The following is a 6,704-nucleotide window of genomic DNA, read 5'->3' on the forward strand; positions in this document are numbered from 1 at the left end:
CAGCAGCAGCGTGGATGCACCAGAGAGTGGCGGGCTGGACGCCTGGGAAGGAAGTCCTAAGCTGTGCTGATTTGTTTTTCTCCTCCCCTGGCCCAGCTCGGGGGGCCATAAACCCCCAGTACAACAGACGCACTCACACACCGCCCTGGACGTTCAGTTTGTCATGAGTAAAGCCTCGAGCTGGTGGTGCTTACAGCCCCCAAATAAACACCCACTTCCCTTGGGGGCATTGGGATTTATTCTATTTAAATTGCACAGATTGTTTTCATTCCTCCGTGTTTGAAGTCTTGAAGGCTGAAATCTGCTTCTCAGCTTTTTGCATGCATTTGTTGTAGTGATGGAGTCACCCCTGCGACACGGGCTGCTCCTATAGCAACAGCAACAAAACAAGATCAGGCCTCCACCAGGGTCAGGAGAGGAAACTCCCAAGAAAGTCCGGCAGTGCAGTCATGGGTGTGGATGTCTCTTTCAGGGCCTGATGAGCAGGCATGGAAGAAAAACCAGGGTGACAAAGATGTTTTCATGATGAAGTCCTGCATTGTACTCATTCAGCTTAACATTTTTTAAAGTATGTCCTTCCTTTGGGGTTAGAACTTGGAATTCAGAGTTAAAGCTTATTTCAAACAGTTACATGAAGGGAGAGTGTTACCCCTTAGTACATGTTCATACAATTGCATGTGTTATTATTGATATTTTATATATATACATCCAATGTCTACTATATATTGCATATATAGTTGTATTTAGAGTGTAGTATACGATGTAATTATATTCCATTTTTTTGAAACTTTTTGAAACTTCGTACTTCCAAGTAGATGTTGTTCGGAAAACACTTGCACACTATATACCTTGAAATTTCTCTTAACTTCTTATGTTAAGTACAGAGTTGAGGTTCAAGATTCCTCTAGATCCAGACTAAAAAGCAGGGCTTCATTGCCTTCTAAAGGAAGTGTTCTCAACCTTATTAGACCCAAGACCCACTTTTTACAACCAATACTTTGTAACAGCCCCTTAACTATTCTAAAGTGCATTCATACTTCGTATCATTCACCTATAACATAGTTTTTAAAAAACAACACAATATTCTAACATATAAAGGGGAGATAAAAGGAAAGTAATAATATGATACAAAGGCATGAAAGGAGAAGGCATAATGAAGTAGACATTGAGTCCCACATGCAAGTGACGGCTATAAATGAAGCCTAATGCAGGTGTTTCATATTGGCAAGTAAAATACCCCAAGCCAGTGATAGGATTTTCTGCAATGGCAGGCAATTCTTAGTAGAGCAAGCAAAATAAAGTATGATCTTCCCTCTTTTTACATTGTAGTTGCCTTCATGGAACTCAGTGCATATTAAAACCCCACAAAAGATATTTTGTGTTTACATGTAAAATGGAGTTGGGTTCTGGGCTCAGATAATCATAAATAGGGTGTTGGGCTGTTGGATTTTCTTACACAAATATCTGGTGGGATGTTCAAAAGTTGACAGAACTGTCCCAGACCAACAGTGCTACCCAAATATTGTGACAACTAATCCTCCCTCCCACACAGATTTCCAAAACATTCCCAGGGGTAATTTCAAAACACTCTACCTTTTAAACCACTGTTCTAAAGGACAGAACTCTGACTCCAACAGAGACATAACGCTAATGTGCTTTATTTATTGACTTGAAAAGTGAGTCAAAGAATGCAAGGCAAAGTTGCCGAAAAACAGACCATCTTAAAATCAAAGGGTGGGAAATTGATCCCAAAGAAAGGAGTCTCTTCCTGGTGCTTGCCGCTTCTGGAGGGGACAGAAATGACTAGCTTACTCATGAACAAAAACAAACAAACAAACAAAAAGAGTGAGGTCCCTCCAAAAGCTTTTCTAAGCATTTTATAAGTGCAGCTGGTCCCAAGATCAGGTGATGCCTTAGAAGCTCAGTCATGGGGAATAACGCTGTAGCAAATACATGACCAGTGATGAGCCAAATGAAATGGGGGGGGGGGGGGGGAATGAGACACACTATTCTCGGTTTCTCCATCTCCAAACAGATGCCTTCTGTAGAAACCATGTCAAGCTGGCTTGAGCACAGGATCCCTTCCACAGGGCTAAGTGCCATTTGCTTGTCTGGAAATAGCATAAGTCACAGTCCTGATGCCAAATAGCAAAGTGGAGATGTGCAGGGTAGGAAGACTGGATGGAGAAGAAGAAGGCAAAGCACCAATTTTCAATCCCTGCCATACATTGGGATCTCCTGGGAAGAGATTTTGACATTCATCACCTTGGGCCTTTTCTTTCAGTAAATGTTGGCACATTTTATTAGTTTCATGCCCTTATTTTGCATACTATCTAGCCCCAGTTCTATTTCTTAGCACTGTTGACTATTTCGATAGTTTGATCCTTCTGAATCAGGGCTCAGGATACTTGTAACACATTTTGTTATAAAATCGAAAACCAGCGACTCTACGTTTGTTTCATTATCTGTCACCCCATTCACTTAACCTCCCATTCATTGAAGCTAAAAGCTTACTGTGTAGTTCTATCTTTTTCTCTCTCTAGTTCACACTCTTCTAACCATGAATGTACCATCACATTTTTAATGCAATGGTAGTCTCCTTCTTTTCCATCGGAATCCGTGCAATTAGCTTCATTTGTTCTATAGTGATATCTACCCACGGCCTTCTGACTTCATTGGCTGGGAGTAGGACTTCAGCATCAATTTTACAAGCTCATCAGGTGATTCTAACGTGTAGTCAGAGTGGAGAACATAAATCTGGCAACTGGAAATAAGAGCGAACATTTGTCCCTTTTGTCAGTCCGGAGTTTTTACAAAGGAAAGAAGGTTATAGCACCAGGTGTGAGGCTTAAATGAGAGAATATGTATAAATCATGCAGTGCTGTGCTTGATAGAAAGTGATCAATAAATAACTGCTATTTCATCATTATCATCTTATCATTTAATGAAATAAAATGTTAGACTGAAGATTCATATACAACATATTAGCCTCCATGAAGAAGTGGGCATTCCAAAATGTACACAAACAAACAAAAATCTTAAAATCATTTCCTTTGAACACGGATGAAGAGGCATTTATTTTATTATTATTATTTTTTAAATGTTTATTTTTTAAGTTTATTTATTTTTATTTTTTTAATGTTTATTTACTTTTGAGAGAGACAGAGACAGAGCGAGAGCAGGGGAGGGACAGAGAAAGAGAGGGAGACACAGAATCCAAAGCAGGCTCCAGGCTCTGAGCTGTCAGCACAGAGTCTGACGCGGGGCTCGAACCCACGACTGTGAGATCATGACCTGAGCTGAAGTCAGGTACTCAGCCAACTGAGCCACCCAGGTGCCCCAATGTTTATGTATTTTTGAGAGAGAGAGCAAGCAAGCAAGCAAGTGAGTGAGCATGTGCACGAACAGGGGAGGGGCAGAGAGACAGGGGAACAGAGGCTCCAAAGCGGGCTCTGCACTGACAGGAGTGAGCCCAATGTGGGGCTCGAACTCACAAATTGTGAGATCACAACCTGATCTGAAGTCAGACGCTTAACTGATTGAGCCCCCCAGGCACTTCTGAAGAGGTATTTAATAGATTTTCAGTGTTCCTAAATGAATCTGTTCCCAGTCTACTTGGGCATTCCCAGCCTTGAACCTGTCATTTCTGTCCATTTATGCTGTGTGAATGCCAATCCCAGATGTGCACAGCCAGCACTTTTCTGGCGCTGAGGGCTCCCCAAAGCAGACAAGCACCTTCATGTATAATGCATGGCTTACTGGGTGGTGTAGGGGATAGGATGATCTATTGTATTGAGATCGAAAAGAACAGGGTGGGAGAGTCAGGCTCCTAATCACTTCAGTCCTTTCCTACCATCAGGAAGAGAGAGAGAGAGAGAGAGTAGAGGGGTTGGGCAAGGGAGAAAGAGAGAAGGAGGAGGGAAAGGGAAGGAGAGGAGAAAGGCTTTTGCTTTAAGCCTCTCAAGTTCTCAGCTGGCCTAAATGACGTGAAGGATTCATTTGGCCTCGGCTAGAGACAAGTTCCAGGGGCTCCCCCAACAGCGCGATGACCTGCCCCTTGGTCCCCCTTTCCCCTAAGCCTTCTGAGCAGCCTGATATGACGAGGCATATCTAAGGGGTAATACGGAGGGAGATGCTCCCTCGCGAGAGCTAGATCAGAGTGCCTCCAATCCCCCTAACTTGCATTGGCAAGGATCTGACTGGCAAGCAGGAGACTAGAACTTGGCTGACTTAGGAAGGAAGAACATCCTGGAAGGCTACTCGGAGAGCTCCCATCACATGAGGAAGCTGGAAGAACTGGTTTAGAGACAAGCGTCAAGGGAGACGGGGTGGCTGGCAGAACCTCTCCACCACCCTACTTCTTGAAGCACCCCCAGACACAAGCAGTTTTAGGCTACCACGCTGGGTTTGCCTGGTGGAACAGAAAGCAATTCCCCAAATGACTGAATGTCAAGACAGAGGCCTCACCCCTGTGACCGTGGATATAAATTTATCCTTGCCTCCGACCCAGACACATCGGCATTCCAGTTCCTAGAAGGTGATATGAGGGGAGGACTGAGGGGAGGCCAGAGTTTAAGGTTAATAAAGAACTATCTAATTTCAAACTATTATGATCATGCATATTCTCATAAAGACACAAATATTGAGTAATGAGGAGATCATAGAACAAAGAGGATTTGTTTTTAAAAGTGTGCTTACTATATCATGATGTATTCTATCAGACCAGGCTGTCCTATCTTTATAGATATTTATACTCCGTCATCATCATGAAACTGTATAAGACGGCTATTAAGAGCTTAAACTTGGGGTGCCTGGGTGGCCCAGTCGGCTAAGCATCCGACTTCAGCTCAGGTCATGATCTCGCGGTTCGCGAGTTCAAGCCCCGCGTCAGGCTGACAGCGCAGAGCCTGGAGCCGGCTTCAAAATCTGTGTGTCCCTCTCTCTCTCTCTCTGCCCCTCCCCTCCCCTGCTCTTGCTGTCTCTCTCTCTCTCTCTCTCTCTCTCTCTCTCAAAAATAAATAAACATTAAAAAAAAAAGAGTTTAAACTTCATAGTCAAATCCCAGCTCCACCCTTTATTGCTGTATGGCCTTAAACAAGTTACTTCACCTCTCTGTGCCTTATTTCCACATCTGTAAAATGGGAACAGCAATACATTTACCTCACTGGGTTGCTATGGGAACTCAATGCAATAATTCATACATGACCAAGACATTGAATAATCAAGATTTATGTGATGTAATCAGAAAGAACATTTGCTTCTCATTGGCTACTTATAATTTATTCAGTGGGAGGTTTTTTTTGAATGAAAAACCAGGCAGTTCCCTAATGTTTCTGACTCTCCTCGTATGATAATAAAAGTTCTAGAACCCCACTACGTTGCAAAAGACCATCACTCTTTGATGCTTAGGAAGTCATGTCCTGCGTAATAAAGGCTTCCAGTTTCTTTTTTCTTTCTTTCTTTTTTTTGCAACTGATTATTTTATTTTCCAATCAGCCAACAGCCCCAACTTACGCTTTCTTCCCTTTTTACACAACGACTGTCCTTCTCCAGAGAAGGCCACGAATCTGCCTCCAGCTTCATCCGCTTCGACCTTTCTGACAGTGGATGTGAATTTCTGATGAAAGTGATCTTACCAAGTTTAAATTCATAATTGGGGATTCCCCTTCTAGTGTTTCCAGGCTTGACTGGGGAGGGACTGGGCCCTACACCTTTCTTCTTCCTGTCCGGTCTCTTTCGAGAGCCGGAGAAGGCACCGAAGCCCAGCTCTCCAGCACAGTCGCTGTGGTCAGCTTCGCTTTTCGATGGGCTCATCCTGCCGAACTAGTCTTTCGGGCTCCTTGTAGCCCCGTGGGGCATTGAGCTCTAGGTTCACGTCGCACCCAATAATGGGCACGGCTTTGTCAGGCTTGGTCTCCATCACCCGCAGTTCATAAATCTCGTTGTAGTTGACGGCAACCATGTCCCCTGTGGTCAGGCAGGCAGTTTCTTCTTGGGGTCGGCGATGTCTGGGAAGTCGGGGCTCTGAGGCTGGAATTTGGAGTCCGTGGCTACTTGAAGGTTGCCACCCTCCACCTGGACCAAGCCCCCTTCTTCCAACAGCAAATTCTGCATCATCCAGTGTGGGAGGCAGCAGACGCCCTCGTTGGCCACAAACTCACAGTGGGCCATGCGCTCTGAGTTCTGGTTGGTCAGTTTCAACAGCATGGGGTAGGTGATGTTGAGTCCGCTGGGTAGATGGAGGCTGAGGGCAGCATAATTATCTTCCCTCCTTTCTCCACATCTGCCCTGTCATTAGGCCCCGCGATCATGGACCCCCCAGAAGCAGCGGTACTGCGTGGCGAAGCGGTTCTGGAAGACCCGGGGAATCGGCTGGTCAAACACGTTGGAGGAGAACATGATGGATCCTTGCGCCTGGCAGATGCCGCTTGGCCCAGAGAACGTTAGGATGCGAGCCCACCGACTCACTCGGCTCACAGCCGCCGCCCAAGGGTTCCAGTTTCATCCAAGTTCCCCTGAGCTGGGGTCCTCCCCTCGGAAACCTATAGGGGGCCCAATCTCCTCTATTTGCTCACCTCGCCTCTCCGAAATTGATCTTCCAATTTGATAACCAGGGGCTCTCATCCGCTGAAGTGGGAGGAAGGGCAAGGGCGTGGGCAGAAAAGTTCTTACTTAACTGGTATCTTTGGAAAATGATTCTCCAC

General features: G+C 45.0%; 1 pseudogene; it reads right to left on the reverse strand.

Annotated features, from left to right (window-relative positions):
• Window positions 1-409: 409 nt before the first annotated feature.
• On the reverse strand, window positions 410-6,399 carry LOC115512925 (annotated as a pseudogene).
• Between the last annotated feature and the right edge of the window lie 305 nt (window positions 6,400-6,704).

The sequence above is a fragment of the Lynx canadensis genome, chromosome B1 (assembly GCF_007474595.2).
Source record: "Lynx canadensis isolate LIC74 chromosome B1, mLynCan4.pri.v2, whole genome shotgun sequence".
In the NCBI taxonomy this organism is placed as follows: Eukaryota; Metazoa; Chordata; class Mammalia; order Carnivora; family Felidae; genus Lynx; species Lynx canadensis.